General features: G+C 44.7%; 1 protein-coding gene across 6 annotated transcripts in view; it reads right to left on the minus strand.

The window, feature by feature from the left end:
- The window catches only part of ERC2 (ELKS/RAB6-interacting/CAST family member 2), a 1,023,879-nt gene that overhangs the window by 44,472 nt on the left and 961,500 nt on the right, over positions 1-17,907 (minus strand). The gene's annotated exons all lie outside the window — the stretch shown is intronic.

Below are 17,907 nucleotides of genomic sequence, written 5' to 3' on the forward strand. Positions count from 1 at the left end.
CAGATTCTGTATATCTAAATCATGAACTCTGGGGTGCTCTAGATTCTCTGAAGGCAAGAGAGAGTCACCAGGGCAGGACCACCAAAGGGCCCTAAGCAGGAGTCAAGAGTAAGATGGGTGACAATGTGGGCTCACTCCTGGGGTCCCTGGTGAGCCCCCTGATATTTGGAATCACTGTCCCTGTGTGCAGAGTTTAGAACTGAATGGGAGAGGAGAGGGCACTAGTTGGGGAAGGCATTTCTATCCCTTGGGGTCCCCATTCTGGCCCCTGCCTTCTTAAGTCAGCAGCCTCAGCATGTGCCTTTCATTTTGTTAGATCTCATCTCTGTGAAGGAAGGGAGGGGAGAGACAAGTGAGCAAAGAGCAAAAGGAACTGGATGTGGCCAATCTGGGGACCGGGCGCAAAGGGCCATCCACAGGCCAGCGGTGGGACAAGTATGTGAAGAATGCAAATGACAGAGAGAGGCATGGGAGGGGGAGGGGAAGAGATGGTGGCAGAAAGGGAGGGGGAGGGGAGAGAGAGATGAGAGATGGGCAGAAAGAGAGGGAGGGAGGGAGGGAGAGAGGGAGAGGGGGAGGGGAAAGAGAGAGAGAGAGGGAGAGGGAGAAAGAGGGAGAGGGAGAAAGAGGGAGAGGGAGAGGGAGAGGGAGAAGGAGAGGGAGGGGGGAGAGAGTGAGAGGGAGAGGGAGAGGGAGAGGGAGAAGGAGAGGGAGGGGGAGAGAGGGAGAGGGAAGGGAAGAAGGAGGAGGAGAGCAGGAGGAAGAGAGAGACTGAAAAAGGGAGGGAGAGACAGAAACAGAGAGACAGAAAGACAGGCCAAGACAGACAGACAGACAGACAGAGAGGCAAAAACAGAGAGAAAGGAAAGAATTGACTTATTTATTTAGATGTCTACTTGGAGGACCATAGCTCAGTTTAATCTGAAGACATAAGGAAGGGATGGGAACATTTGGGCTGGACATCAAGAAAAACATCCTGATGAAAAGACTGGTCCCCCAGATGGGGGATGTTCTCATAAACATGAGTGAGTGGCCATGTCATTACCGTCCTCCTCCCTCTGCTCCCCTTCAGCTCTGTTATAAACAACAATTTCTTTGCTTTTTTCTTAGCCCTTGCTGGCACTTTTCCAGGGTTTCCATCCTTTCTCCTAAGACACTGGTAAGTGGGTCATGGACTCTAGGCCATATGTAGTATACTCTTCCTTTTTCCTCCTGTTGCATATGTAGCAAAGTCCACAAAGCCCCAGCTTTCTAGTCTTCTTATTGTACACCCACCCCAATAATCTTGTCCCAACTCTTGGAATTCAATCTCCCCCCTCATCTTCAGTCCTGCACCTCCACCATCCCTGGCAGATGTCTCTACTGGGAGGTTTTTCCAGTACCTCACATCCAACATGGCTGAAACAGAATTCATGACCCTCTGATGATGGAAAGAGTCACCCAGAAAGAGAAGGTGAGGGTGGGTTACAATCTGTGCTGTTGGAGAGAGTGCCTACATGATGAGGTGGCATTAAGTAGGCAGCGTGGCACAGTGAATAGAACTCTGACTTGGAATGAGGAAGACATGCGTTCCCATCCTGCCTCTTACATTTACTAGCTATGTGACCATGGGCAAATTGCTTAACCTCTCTGACCTTTGGTTTCTACTTCTGTAAAGTGGTGTATATTAGTAGTACCTGCCTCAAAGGCTTAATTTTGGGGTTCAAATAAGACAAGATTTACAAAGTCCTTTTCAGACCTTGAAATGCTATACAAATGGAAGTCGTTATGATTGATAAGAATAACTCTGCCCTTCCTCCCAAGCTTCCTGTTTCTCTTGCTGGTCCCAACATCTTCCAATCCTCCCACAACGGAAACCTGAGAATGTTCTCTGACTCCCTCACAACCTACATTGAACTTGTGGCTGGGTCCTGCTGATTCTAGTTCCAGAGCATCGCTCCCCTCTCTCCTCTTCTCTCCATTGTCTCAGTTACTCCCCTCTTTTAGATAGATCCTCAGCACCTCTCCTTTGACACCAGATTGGGAAGAGCTCTCTCTCTTCACCAATCCATCCTTTGTCCAGCTGCTGATCGATATTTCTGAGGCACATCTCTGACCATATCACTCCCTTCTCAAAAACCTGCAAGAGCTTCTGATTTATATGAAGATACACACATAGTATAGATAGGTATGTATGTGTAAACAGATATATACATTTATAGATATATACATATCTTTTAATATTTATATTTATTCATTTCATTTCTTATTTATATATAAATATGATAGCTGGATAGATTGATGGATGGATATGACCTATGGGTGTATTTCTTATCCCTCCAGTGGAGTATAATCTCCTTGAAGTCAAGGGCTGGGTTTCGTCTTTTCTTCTTGGCTCACGGCTCATTTGGAGCCCTTTTGCTGGAGCAGCACATGCCCCAAAGCCCCTTTTTGGGGGGACACGTGCTCTAGGCTCGCTCCATTGGACATGCGCCGTCCACCCCACACCATCTTCACATCCCTAGCACCTGGTACTGCGCGTGGCCCATAGTAGGTGTTTAATAAATGTTTGAGTTGAATTGAAGTGTATTTTATTTAAACCATACTCCAGAGATTTGTGCGTTGATATGTATGTCATAAAACAGACACGGGGAGGATGGTTCCTAAGTGGGAGGAGAGGGTTATTTATGGCAGAGTTCAGAGGAGGAAAAACAAAGTCCCTCCCCAGGCTTGGCTGAAGCAACTCCCCCAAGCAGAGCCTGGTATCAGCAAATCTTTCAGCTTTAAGGAGGAAGTATCTGATTGTGTCCCACAGAGCAGCAAAGAGGAGACAAATATTATTTTTAAAAAGGTGGGGGGCCATCTCTTGAAATGCACATAGAGAGAAATTGAAGCAAACCCTCAGTGTTGAACTCTGCTCCTACCTAAAAAGTGACCAAGTAGGCCTTGGGGCTCCCTACCTGAGAACTGGCCAGATATGCCTAAAGATCATGGGAATTACTGGGAAATCTGGGCTTGGCTATGTTGGAGAGGGAGCTGAGAGCTACTACCCCCACAAAGCCTCTCAAGGAGGCAGAAGAAGTCTGGCCCATATGGTAAGACAGGGAATCACATTTCCACAGTCACTAGGGGTGGAATGGGAAGAAGACTTGAGATTGAGTCCTGATCCTACCTTTCCTTGGCTTTATGATCCTGGGCAAGTCAACTGAACTCGCCTTCCATCTCCTCTCTTGTAAAATGGGATGAGTGGACATTAGAGTCTGTGATTTCCCAATTCCCTCTGGAGCAGCTTCTGACTGCTTCTAGCCCCCTTAGTCACAGGGTGCAGCCCTGGGTTCAAGTCAAAACACAATAGTATTAACAAAGATATAGGGGCTCTTCCCATTCTCCCACCCCACTGTCCTCCCAATACTTCATCAACTGCCCATTTGTATCCATTCTACCTTTTTTTTCAAATCTATTCCCTTCTCTCTCCTCACGTGGTCAGTCGCCCACATCTGCTCTCTCTTGGGCTATGGCAACAGCCTCTGGTTTGGTCTCCCTGTTTCCAATCATTCCTTCACCCACAACCAAAACGAGAGCCTAAGATGCAGAAGCATGTCTTCTAACCTTGCCAACATCCCCAGACCGCTCTGTGTGGCAGGTGCACCTCCAACCCGTCCTTGGAGGCTCACAGAACACTGTTCCCCTTCCTGTGCTCTCTGACATTCTGGAACACAAACATACTATGCTCTTAGCTGAACTTGACTTTCCACCTCCAGCCTCAGATGCTTACACAGCCTATTGCTTGTTCCTGGAATGGCATCCCTCTTTATCTCCATCCCTACCTCCCTTCAAGATTCAGCTCCTGTACCACCTCCCAGCTCGGGCCTTTCCTCAGAACTCAACCACTTCAGATATTTTCTATCATGTACTTGGGCCCTTGCTACTTTGCCCCAACAGAAGGTAAGCATCCAGAGGTCAGGGATTTGCATCCAGCACAGTTCCAGGCACAAAGTGGGTGATTAATGAATGTGTTTGAATGAATGATGCAAGAAGACTAACTCTGTAACCTTAAAGTCACAATTTGTATGGGACATGGCCAGCTCAGGGTGTCTTTACAATCACTTCCAACTTGAAAGTCTTAGGATTCGAAGACCTACAACCAGCAGGGATGTTAGAATTCATGCATCATATTTTACAGATAAGGAAACCAAGGGAGGTCAAGTCACTTGCCCAAGGCCACACAGCCAACAGATAGCAGAGGTGGGATCTGAACCCTGTTTCTCTGGCCACAGGGCTCTTTCTACTCTACCAAGATGTCTCCGTCAGATCCAAGGCTGCGTCCAGTATCTTGTAATGCTTAAAGATGAAAGGGCAGCCTAGGAAGAGGAGATGCATGTCCCAAAGGTCCCGATTTATCCCTAGGAAATGGCTCACTTCCTGGATCCCCTCTCAGCTTGGCTCATTTCATCTCGGGCTTTGAGGTCTGCAGCTGGCTTCCCTTGGCGGCTCTGGCCCAAGGCCGCCTCGTGCCTCCTGAGGGGGAAGCCAGGCAGAGGACGCTTGGCCGAGGCCGGAGAGGAGCCACTCCTGGGCTCCCCAGCAGTGTTTGTAGCCTGTCCATGTTTCCCCACTCTTGTTTTTTGTTCTGTTGCTGGGCCATTTGTTTTTATAGCTTATCATTGCTCCAGGGGGCTTTGAAATGCAGCCATTCTTCCCATGGATGTTTCCGTTTCACTTCCATCAAGGCAAATTTAATGAAAACCATTTTGAGGTCTTCTTTCTCATAAAATGGCCCATTGTTGCTCCAGCCACTGCCTTTTAGAAACCATGAAGATGAATGCCTCCCCCAGTCTCAGCCCCCACTGGGACGAAACTCTGGCTGGGGAGTGCTCTCTAGACCTTGGCTGGAACCCAAATGGTGCTTCCTTAGGAGGAGCTGGGAAACTGAGGCCCAGCGATTACAAGGGACGTGAACTGGGCTGGAGCCGTGAAGGTCATGACCGGGAAAAAGGACTGGACTTGGAGTCAGAGCTGGAAAGGACCTCAGAGCCCCTCCAGTCCTACCCCTTCATTTTACAGCTGAGGAAACTGAGTCCCAGCGAGGTCAAATCCCACAGCAACCATTAGAAGTCTAGTGCAGGTGCTGCCCACAGGTAATGTGTTGAGTGCTAACCTCTCAATACACAGATAAGGAAACTGAGGCCCGAGGGGGCTAAATGACATTTCTATTAAGCACACATCAACAACAATAATAAACATCTGGTAAGACCCTACTATGTGCAAATATCTGTGTAAGGTGCTGAGAGAAATGCAAAGCTTCCATAAGATGAGGTCCCACAGGGAATTTAAGAAGTGAGATTGGAACCCCTCAGTCATATCAGAGACAATACTCTTTCTACAATTCCATACTGCCTTTCAAGTCAGAAGATTTGGGGTTCAGTCATGTCTCTTCCTGCTAATTCTTCTTTAAATGTCATGATCATTAATCATCATCATCATCATCATCTAAAGTTTGTTTTCCTTTTAAATTAACTCCGTCATGACTCAAAAGGCCCTCTGGCTACCATTTACATCTTCTTGAGTAACATCTAAATGGGAAAACTGGATATTGAAGGAAAAGAAAGTATTGATTGAATAATAATAACAGTAATAACAATAAAAAACAACTAACATTTATACTGTATGTGCTTTGAGGTTTGAAAAGCATTATACATATAATATCTAATCTTGGCAACAACCTCAGAGGTAGGTGCTAGTATTATTCAAATCTTACAAATAAAGACACTGAGGTACATAGGAATTAAGTGACTTGCCTACGGTCACACAGTAGGTATGTGTCTGAGGCAGGATTTGAACTCAGGTCTTCCTGAGAACTCTATCTACTATGCCACCTAGCTGCTCTCACACAAGGATTTCCAAGCGCTAGACAAGTCTATTGCTCTCATCCCCTAGATTGAGCTCTTTTGATGCTGTGAGGGCTGACTCCAAGCTCAAGGTACCCAGGACATATCTGTGGCCCAAGGACAAATCTCCAGGCCTCTGATTTCTTCTTGTACCATAATGCAGGAACGTTATGTCCCCAGATACCCAGAATAAAACCTTATGGGCACACAGTGTGTCTATGACTTCTTGGCACTGAACCCGTCAATAGTCTGAAACCTGTTTGGGTAGTAATTGGTGTTGTTGCTGGCTTTTCGTTTTCGAAGAAGACCAGTGACATGATGTCATCACCAAGCATGTGCACTGGATTTAAGCTCTTCCAGAATCATCAAAGTCCAATGGCAGGCCCAAAGCCAGGCCAACCGTTGTTGGCCGGGATGCAGGGGATGAGTCTTTGAGGTCTGACCAAGCTCTAAGCACTCCACAGCGCTTCCTTCAGCCGCCTCCATGGCGGTTGGAACAAATTGTTCTCCTCCACCCATTCCGCCAGGGAAATGCTTCACATGCTTAGGGTAGATATCCCCCTACCTCATCAAAGGATCTGAGGCTTGTCTGTTATCCTCCACCTGGCTTAGACTGTCTGCGGAGAGTTCACTAGGGTGTGGCTGCCGAGTATGCTCCAGCTTCTTGGAGCTGCAGGAAGAGTTGGGTGCATGGGGGCGGGGGGTAGAGGGACACCAGAGGTGGAGGAACGGCCCTCATCCCAGAGCTGCTAGCCCTCCAGAACACCCCATCCTCCCCTAGGAGGAATCAGTGCTGACTGTCCTTGTCTGTGACCGTGAGGGAATTACTGAAGCTCTCTCTTGAGCATCTATCTCCTCATCTATAAAATGGAGGTAACTTTTCCTTTACCTACCTTGTGAGGATTGCTATAGAAATGGCTGCATTCGTTAGCATTCTACAGATGAGGAAATTGAGGCCCAGAGATTGAAGGTGATTTGCCTTAGGTCATGAAGGGAATTAATAATGGATGTGGAACTACTTCCCCCTTCTCCAGGCTAGAATCATTTCAATTAACCTCATAAAAACTGAACTCCTCTCGTTTCCTCCTGTGTAAGATGAGGGGGTTGGACTAGATGGTTTTGAGACTTTTTCTCTTGCTCTAGAATCCTCTGGATGACCCTGGGTAAGACACTTAATCTCCTGTGCCTCAGTTTCCTCACCTGTAAAATGTAAGGGGTTGGACCAGCTGGTTTCTGTCTATGATATAGACAAATCTACATCAACGATCCAATGAATTGGTGACCCTTCCTAGGTCTTTTTTTCTTTGTAGCAGAAGCATACTTCCAGAAATCAGACAAACCAGGAGCTGATGCATCTCTAGAAACCATTGTCTCCATCAAGTGTCCCGCTACATGGAAATGAGGAGATTGAGCTCCAACCAGAGATTGGCAACCCAGGTTTTGGCTAAGGGTACCACGTTTAGAGGATTAGCAGCTTACAGACTTTAATAAACTCCTCCACAGAGCACTCAGCACTTCCTCCATTGGCCTCCCCAGTAGTGTTTGAGGAGCTCCAATAATCTCGCCCCCACCCCCACCCAGTGCCAGGGTGATTGGAGAGTACCACAGTCAGTGGGTTTGCCCCAGTTGCAAAATGGTTCATTACGTCTATGGTTCTGCACCTGGCCCTGCCTTTCACTTAGCTGTGACTTTACTCTCTGAGTCTCCATTTTCTAAGTTATAAAATGGGGAAAATAAGACTGTACTTGCACTCCCCAGGTCTCTGAGTTGCTATGAAGAAAGTGTTTTGTTAACACGGAAGCACCCCCAAACTGCGAGTTACAATTGGTGCCATTCTACTTGAAGATTATAGAAAAAGTGGCATTTTTGAGAAAAGAGAATGCACAGACAGGGTTTCTTTTCTGATGGCAGGATACATGGTCTCCCAGCCAGAGGCCCAGGCTGAACAGAGGAGAAGGTGAGGGCTTTTTGCCCTCCCATTTACATGGTCTTAATGACTAGTTACTTCCATGCTTCACCAACTCTGCCATAAATATCTGACCCCAGGGAGACTCTATGCACAGACATTCCCCCAGAGGCAGCCAGTCACCCTCGTTTTTCCAAGACCCTACATTGTTTCTGTTGTCACATTGTGCTGGGCTCTACCTTTCCCTGCTCCTCCTCCCCATAAGACAAAGGAGTCTATTTAATCTACTGTATTTACAAGCTGGGTAAACAAGGGGCAGTGAATCATGGAAAGAAAAAAAAATGCTTTATGTGGAAAAGTTCCTTACATAACTTTGTCTATTCTATTAAAATGGCAGGAACAAGCAGCTCCTGAGATCCCAGCCTGCAAACGTGTGGGGGGGGGGAGTAGCAAATATTCCACAATTGTGGAGTGAATCAAGAGCTAGCCTAGGAAATGGGAGAACCTGAGTTCAAATCCTGCCCCTGAAATATAATAACCGAGGAACCCTGGACAAGTCATATATCTTCTCTTTTCCTCAAGCAGACTAGAATACTATAAATTGCAGAAAAGCTCCCCTCCTCCATTGGTAGGGGGAAGTTTTCCAAATCAATGAAATCACAGTTTTAGATTCTATCCCCAGATGAAATGAAAATCTCAACATGGATATTTATATTGTTTGCATTATGGACAAAATAAGTTTGTCAAAGGGTTTTTTTTCCTCTTAGTGAAGAAACCTAGTAAGTCACATTACACACACACACACACACACATATATATATATATATATATATATATATATATATATATATATATGTGTGTATATATATACATATATATATGTATGTATATATATATATATATATATATATATATATATATATATATATATATATATATATATATATATATATATTTTACTAAGCCCCTCATTATTTTTTCTCAATTTCCATGCATGGTTGCAGTCCAGATGGATTTGGGGAGAGGAACTGAGAATTTATCAAGCAAATCAGTGTTTCCTGGTTTGTAAGCTAAGCTCCCTTGATTCAAATATGCAGTCTTGCTTCAGGAATATTTCAGTTGCACACCCAGCTATTTTTATTCCATTGAATTGGAACTGTTGAAATTTGTGATCACCCCCACCCCCACCTTGCTGGGGAAAAGGATCATGTCATTACAATTGGGTTGACATAAGGAGAGGCAGCCTGGCATACTGGATTGAGGGCCAGCCTTGGAGTCAGGAAGACCTGGGTGCCCATACTGCCTCTGACCCATATTGTCTGTGTCCCCAGGCAAATCAGTCTCCCTCTGAATACTCTGGCCATGCTTATAGACTGTGTTGTCCTTCTGCCTCAATGGAAGCAATTTCCATATAAGAAACTCTTCAACTTGAGGAAATCCCAGGTCCAGTTGTAAGCACATACAAGCAACCAACAAAGAAATAAATGACTAAATAAACAGAAAAAAAAATGAATAAGGAACTCAAAAGTTAATGTGCATAATATAATCTGGGTTTCTATCCAGATTCTTCTATAAAAGTCACCTATCTGATATTTTGCTTTGCTTCTTTGACTTTTTGGTACTGTTGATTAATTGATCTCATTGGTCAATCCTTTGATGAACTTTCCAGCTCCTCCATTTTTTATGGGTTGTAGTTGAAAAACATCACTGGTGGCCAACCTTCTATGGATGAACCTCTCCACGATGAGCTACGCTCATCTTTATCCAAGATATGTGGTCATCCACTCCACCAAACCCAAAATTTTTCTTTCCAGTTTGCCAAAACTTGTCAAAGTTTGCATTCTACTGATTAGACTCAGAGATCTCAGGCAATGCTCACAACATAATGAAGCATCATTGGAAGCCATTGCTGAAAGAAAGATATGATAACCACCTTCATGTATGTATGTATGTATGTGTGTATATATATATATATATATATATATATATATATATATATATATATATATATGATAACCACCTTCATGTGTGTGTGTGTGTGTATATATGTATATATGTGCATGTACAGAAAACATATGCACATATGCGCATGCACATACACACATACATACATCTTTGACCTGACCTGCGATTTCACTGGTATGAGGAACTCCTGCTGGGCAATCCCCTCTACCAAGCGCTGATTGACATGCATGTATTCTGCAATTTAGACTCTTGGAAAGCTGCCTGGGTCACTGAGAGTTTATGCGTCCTGCCCAGGGTCACATAGCCAGTCTGGGTCAGAGGTGGGTGGGTGGGTGGACCTTCCTTTCTCCCTGGAAGACCAACTGTCTATCCACTTTGCCATGTTGTCTCTCAAACCTATAAATTATAAATACTAATACTGTTAATTTATGGAGGCAGTATGGCTGCTATGGGCCTACTATGAGCAGTTCCATGTGCCCAGCTCCACTTTACAGGACAGTCTCTTTTTCCCAGGCAGATTAGAGGCAACTCTGGTACCAGTAATTTAGGTATGAATGAAGTGATTTAAAAAAAAAAAACACTGATTATGTGCTTACTATATGCAACACCTTGTAAGTGCTGGGGACATCAATCCCTAGAAAAATCACTGTCGCTGCTCTTAATTCAAGAGCTCCCATTTGAATGGGGAAGACCAGACAACTCAGAATCTACCAAGTATGAGAAGGGTTGGCCCAGGGAAGGCGGATTTGATTTTCCCTGCTTGGCCTCAGGGGGTGGAACTGGAAAGAGTGGGGAGATTTCTGCTTGATGTCAAGAAACACTTCCTGGTAATTAGAGTTATCCCAAAGGGGAATGAGGTGCCTTGGCACCTAATAATAATAAGGAATAATAAAAATAATACAATAATAGTCAGCATTTCTAGAATGCTTTAAAGTTTGCAAACGGCTTGATAAATTCTGTTTATTGGTCATAAGCTACCCTCATGGGGGGCTTTAAGCAAAGATCCCATGGCTATTTGTTGAGTAGGGCATAAAGAGGGTTCTTGCTTGGACAGGGGTAGGGATAGATGGCCTCTGAGGTCCCTTTTAGCTCTAAGATTTGAGAATTCCAAGATTCTGAACAGGTAGTGAAAGTCCCGAGAACCTTATCATTAATGTGTTCATTTAATATATAACCCAAGCATGTTTCAAACAGGGTCTTCATTCCCCTCCCAGTTCTGTTCTTGGCTCCCAGACTTCCAAACCATGATGTTTCATCTTGGAACCTCCCTCAGCACCTGGGGCCTTCTCATTTCAGAACATCCAACCGCCTCTGAGGCCTTCTCAACCTTGAACGTCTTTCCGTAAAGACTGCCTCCTTCTCCCATTGGTGACTTCCTCTTGGAACCTCCATTTTGTGGGGGGATCCAGACTAACCCCAAGCCTACATTCCCTTCCAATACCTGTTTTCGGCTCCCACATTTCCAAACTATTCCCCCATGCCAGGTACCTTTCTTTCCCTGTACATCCCTACCACACACCCTTTTATCTTCCTGTTAGAATGTGTTCCATGATGGCGGAGAATATTTAACATTTTTGCTTGTATATGTGTCACCAGAATTTATCACAGTGCCTGGTATACAATAAGCTTCCTCCCTCCCTCCCTCCCCCCTTCCTCCTTTCCTCCCTTCCTCTCTTCCTTCTTTCCTCCCTTCCTTCCTCCCTTCCTCCCTTCCTTCCTTCCTCTCTTCCTTCCTTCCTTCCTTCCTCCCTTCCTTCCTTCTTTCCTTCCTCTTCCTTCCTTCCTTCCTTCCTTCCTTCCTTCCTTCCTTCCTTCCTTCCTTCCTTCCTCCCTTCCTTCCTTCCTTCCTTCTTTCCACATGCAATCCCAACAATATGGTGAAATACCTCATTGGCTTGAAACAGACAAAGCTGTAAGTCTTCGTCCAACGGAATAAACCTTGGTGTCTATCCTTCAGGAACGCTGAGGAAGCAGTAGGCAGCAGCTCCTCTCCATCACCACCCACGCCCCTGCCCCTGTATATTTTGTCCTCCTGACACCCCACCCCCTTCCTTTACTATTAGGCCTGCTCTGAACACATGCCACACAACTAGCATTGACCCGAGATGGTCCCTAGCTGCTCCCAGCACCCTGTTTCTCTCTCAGTAATTCTTTTCTGCCATACCCAAGCATCTCAGGGGTGCCTTAATTGTGCACATCAGAGGAATCAACATAGAAAAATGAACGATAGGAATGACTGTAACAATAGAAGCAATAATACAAGGGTCCTCAATGCTATCAGGACCATAAAGCCCAGTTGTTTCTAATTAAAAACCCAAACCTTAAACCTTTCAAATATGCATCTATAACTACTGTAAATGTTTATGAAAAACTGGAAATTCTCATTTAATTCAAACCATGCCAGAAATGTGTTTTCATTGTCTAAACAAGTGCAGAAACCCTATCAGCTACAGCTTGAGAGCATTAGAATTTTAATTTAAAAAGGCCACTAGAATGGGGAGCCCAGCGTGTTTCTGATGTTGACAAATGCCAGGAAGGGGCCATGCCAAGTCTAAGCATCCCAGATTGGCCACAGAGCAACCTCCAAAGGCACCATCCAGAAATAGGCCTGTGGACGCTTTAGAAGAAGAGGCTATTTCATTTGGGGTGGAGTGATTAAAAACCAAACAAATTACCTTGCTTTGAAATAAAGAATTTCAGAACAATGGATGTCCCCAGAAGTGTCTTAGTATTCTCTGGTGAAGTGAAACATTAGCTCCAGGCCTGCAGGCCCTTAGGTTCTGTCCAGACTCAACTCAAATACCACACCCAACAACCCACCCCCTGATCCCCTCCAATGACATTGTCTTTACCCTGCACTAGGAAGTATACTCCTTGACAGCAAGGACTATTGTTGCCTTTCGTCATAACCCCAGATCTTTGTACAGTGCCTGGCACAGAGTAAGCACTTAATAATGGAGAGACAAGAAGGTGACAGGATGGATAGAGTGCTGACTTGGACCTGAGTTCAAATCCTGCCTCAGACACTTACTAGCTTGTGTGAATCTGAAGCCATGCATGGACCAATCTCTCGAGCCTCAGTTTCCTCATTCATAAAATGAGAATCATAATGGCATCTATTTCGCAGGCTTGTTATAAGGCTACCTGAAAAAGTACTCTCTAAATGTTATTATCATGATGATGATGATGTATTCATGTCTGACCGGCTGAATTAAGCACCTGCTGTTTGCCTGATGTCATGTCAAGGACCAAGGAGCAGATGCTTATTCTTGCCTCAGACACCGAATAGCTTCCATGACCCTGGAAAAGTCACCTAGTATCTCTGAACTTCAGTTTCCTCATCCATAAAATGGGGATATTAATAGCACAGAATTGTTGTGAGGTAGCCTGAAAAGCCCTGTGTGATTTTTGGTTGCTGTCATCATCATCATTATCATCACCACCACCACCATCCTCACCACCACCACCATCATCATCATTGCCATCATCATCATCATCACCACCACTACCACACCACCATCATCATCACCACCACCACCACCATCATCACCACCACCATCATCATCATCACCACCACTACCACACCACCATCATCATCACCACCACCACCACCATCATCACCATCACCATCATCATCACCACCACCATCATCATCATCACCACCACTACCACACCACCATCATCATCACCACCACTACCACACCACCATCATCATCACCACCACCACCACCATCATCATCACCACCACCACCACCATCATCATCGCCATCATCATCATCATTATCACCTGAATTAAGCACCTGCTGTTTGCCAAGTGTGAGACACCAAACAGTAGGCATTGAATAAACCCTTGTTGCCTGACAATCTGGAGGTTGCCTTTCTATCCTATAACTAATAATTCCAATGTCTTCATACTTTTCAATGCATTTTCCCATCCAGGAGCCCATGAATGCCAGGAAAGCCCTCTAACACTAAGGACTAGCCTGAGGTATTGAGGGCTGGGGGTTTCTCCCTCCTTGGAGGTCTCTATGCAGAGACTGGATGACCATTTGCCAATTATTTTGCAGTGAAGGATCCTTTTGTGCATGGACTGGACTAGATGGTCCCCTAGGTCTGAGAATCTGTGGGAAGTGTATCTGCTAACCCTGAAAATTAGGTGGAGCGGGGACCTGCTGGTTCTGGATGAGGAGCCTGAGCCATGAGGCAAAGGGAGGCTTGGTCTGGGCAGGGCAATCCGAGGAATGTGCCATAAAGGGTGACTTAGTACTTGATTTTGTCCTTGAACCCAGCCCCACTGTCTCCTGGCTTTGGGTCCTCTCCTTACCCCCTGTAGATCCTCTGCAATTAAGCCTCATTGGAAGAGCTGTAGTGAGGATGCGGATCAGAGAGAAAAGTTAGCAGTGGGGGTATGGGGGGCAGGAGGCAGTGCAGTAAGCTAGAGGCCTTTTCAGCAATTCAAACAAAAGAGATCTCAAAGTCTTTTGTACTCTTCCAAAAATCCCACCACAGAACTTTGTAACACAGAGAACATGAATCTGATAATGAGGGGGGTGCCAAGAATGTGTAGAACGGGAAGGATCCGCATTCCTTGTTGGGGGATGATGTCCTCCCTCAGAAACAAACATTTCATCCTGGCAGAGCAGGGGTTTGGTGCTCAGCTACTCCCCCTTCCTGCTAAGACTACATATCCGGCAGCCCCCCAAGCTGGTGCTACCAGCTCCTCTCACTTCCCAGCGTCTTCAGGAATTTGGCTGGACATTCCATCCCTCATCTGTGGCTGAAGGATAGGCTGCAGAGTCTTCAGTAGGACTGTTGCTCCCATCACCCATGGAAGCATGGGCTGTTGTTGATCAGTCATTTTCGGTCATGTCTGCCTCTTTGTGGCCCCATTTGGGGTTTTCTTGCCAGAGATACTGGAGTGGTTTACCATTTCCTTCTCCAGCTCATTTTACAGATGAGGAAACTGAGGCAAATAGGTGAACTGAATTGTCCATGGTCACACAGCTAGCAAATATCTGAGGCTGGATTTGAAACTCATGAAGATATTTTCCTGACTCCAGGGCCCTGAACTCTACCCACGGTATCACCTAGATACCCACAGTATGCGTTAGATGAGCTCCAAAGTTCCATCCAACTCTGTCAGTCTAGAATTCATCTCCTTCCTCCCATTAGAGAGCAGAATAAGAGGTCAGGAAACAAAAAGCAGGGGTGGTCACTGTCTTGGGTCTTGGCTTCAAAAATGCTTTCCATTAGGGAGTAGCTGATCCAGCTTGTTAAAGGACAACAAGGCATATTCAGCTATGTCTGAGCCTCAAGGTTTTCTCAGTCCAAGGTTCCAGGATGCTGCAATTGGACTTGGATCATGCAAGTTTTGATGATGCAAATAGAAGTACAGAATTTGAAATGCAGACAAGTCAAAGTCTGGAATCTAGGATCAAAGACAAGAAATAAGAAGGTACCAGAACAACCAACCATTATTGAAATAAAACAGATTAGAAACTTAGAGCAGATGAGCTATGGGGTGACTAATCTTTTTTTTTTTCCTTTTCTTCTTTGGGAATACATAGCAGCTAGCTCTTCATGGTATTGAATGAGACCTCATTTATAATACAGAATCATCGATTTGGAGCTGAAAGGGACTTTGGCATTCACCTTCTCCAATCCTTCTCATTTTACAGATGAGGAAGCCAAAGCCCAGAAAAGTTGAGTTACCTGCTCAGAGACACCCAGGCAGCACATGTAGAGCAAGAGAATGAACCTGGTTCTTCTGAGCCCAAAGCCAACATTCTTTTCATAGGTTTTCCTGGGTATCCAAACCAAGGCCTTGACTCTAAAAAGGATCCCAATTCCCTCACCAAGTCTGATGTTGGCTTCCTAGCCCTTCAAACACTTGAGCTTGCCTTTTCAGTTTTGCTTAAGTGGGCCAGCTCCCTACTAAAGTTAGATTCCACTGCAAGATGGAGCCAATATGCCACGTGTTAAATTCATTTGGTGGCAGAAATGAGGACATTGGAGTCTAGAAGAAACAGGGTAAGGGTTTGATATTCATAAAACCCATAGGAATAGTGTTCACTCTCAATTCTTTCTATCCACCCAGCAGAGGGATCTCAAAGCAAAGTTGTGAACATCTGGGGGCCATTATTACTGACTCAGAAGATGGAGAAAACAGGTACTGGAAGATATAGAAGATATAGGCTGAATTAATGTTCAATAACTCATTTCCTCCTTAAAAACAGAGGCATGCTTTAAAGTCAAAATGATTGGCCAACCAAATGAAACCTTCTGTAGGGAGCAGCCCCTTCTCGCCAGTCTGATGTGAATCATATCACTCCATTTCCCTGCTTGGCATTATAACAGTTCCTAAGCAGATTCTATGCTTTCAACCTTTGGCCCAGATTTTAAATAATATTATGTTTTGCATTGCTATGCGATGCAACTGTCTGAGAGTTTACATGTTTAGTATATGTTTTTAATATGCGTTGCATTCCATATAATGGGCCAAATTCTCCTCTGAGATCCATACTGGATCTCAGAAATATGGAATAAGTTATGTATTGGGGGTAGACAACAATATCTTTGCCAAACTTTTGATCCATCATTATTCTTCTATACTGCAGAAAGGGTGACTCAGACAAGAATGTCCAAAAGAGGGCATGGTTTTGAGTGGGAAATTAGCATTTTTGTTTGAAAAACGATGTCAGTGATTTCTATACCATCGTCTGTAAGAGGTGGCTAGGAAGGCAGAGCATCTAGGGAGGAACAAAGCAAACACAGGAAACCTCCTCTTTGGACACAGCTCATCAGAGGGGCTGGACTGTTATCATACCCAAGAGGCATGTTTTGCCCATTAACACCCTTCACCTCATCCAGCTGTCCTGGAGTCAATCAGACGCAACTCACTCTCTCATCTCACTCATTTCTCTGGACAATAGCCATTTTTCTCCCCACTGATTTCTCTTTCTTGGGAAAGATATTCCTTCTCTCTTCCCTTAAGGCAAGAGGCCTGTGGACTGCGTCTATTTAACTTGTTCAAAGATAGCCACAAATGGACAACTTTTTCAGCCAAATTTCCTAGGAGTATGAAAGCAGAAAGCCATTGCTTATCCTACAGATGAGGAAACTGAGTCCCCCAGAGGGAAATGGCTTATCATCTACTGCTCTTCACACTCTGACATGCTACTGCTATACTGGACCTCCAGTCATCATGATTTATCTGCAAGACAATGCGATCGTGCACTTGTGAAGATGACCCACTATTAAAAGGGATTGTATTCTCAATCGTGTCTTCAGGAATTATAGTCCTGGAGTCACCCACGCATATTCTTTTGCCCCTTGATCTCTGCCTGAACCAATGGTTATTCTGCCCAGTAAACTCCAATAGCAGCTTCCTGCCTCAATGGTAAAACACACAGACCTTTGTAGGGCTTTCAAAGCCATTCACAACATGGCTCCAATCTACTTTGTTTTTTAAACTTATGGTATGTTATTTCCTTTCACCCATTCTACTTTCCAGGCAAACTGTCTAGCAGCTTTTTTAATCCATCTCTCTTCTCTGTGGCTTACGAGGCTACACCCTATGCCTGTGAAGTCTTCCCTCCTTTCTTTAGTCTTTGAATCCTTAGTTTGGGTCAGGACTCAGCTCAAGTGCTTCCTCCTGCACAAGAATTGTGCTGATCACCATCATGAACACAAGCCCTACCCACAAATATAATTTTGCATCTATTTTATACTTGATGGTTCTTTTTTACAATTTACTTATTTTTGGTTTTCAACATTCACTTCCATAAGATTTTGGATTATGAATTTCTTCCCCACCTTCTCCTCTCCCCTCTCCAAGACAGCATGTAATCTGATATAGGCTCTACTTATGCATTCATATTAAACATGTTTTCACATTAGTCATGATGTAAAGAAGAATTAGAACTAATAAGAGGAACCATGAGAAAGAAGAAACAATACAAAACAACAAAAGAAAAGGAGAGCAAATAGTATGTTTCCATCTACATTCAGACTCGAAAGTCCTTTCTTTGGATATGGATAACATTTTCTGTCATGATTCTTTTGGAGTTATCTTAGATCCTTGCATTGCTGAGAAGAGTCTATCAAGGTCAGTCATCACACAGTGTGGTTGTTACTGTGTACAATGTTCTCCTGGTTCTGCTCATTTCA

Source organism: Phascolarctos cinereus, unplaced genomic scaffold (genome assembly GCF_003287225.1).
Source record: "Phascolarctos cinereus isolate Bilbo 61053 unplaced genomic scaffold, phaCin_HiC Scaffold_4;HRSCAF=312, whole genome shotgun sequence".
Lineage (NCBI taxonomy): Eukaryota > Metazoa > Chordata > Mammalia > Diprotodontia > Phascolarctidae > Phascolarctos > Phascolarctos cinereus.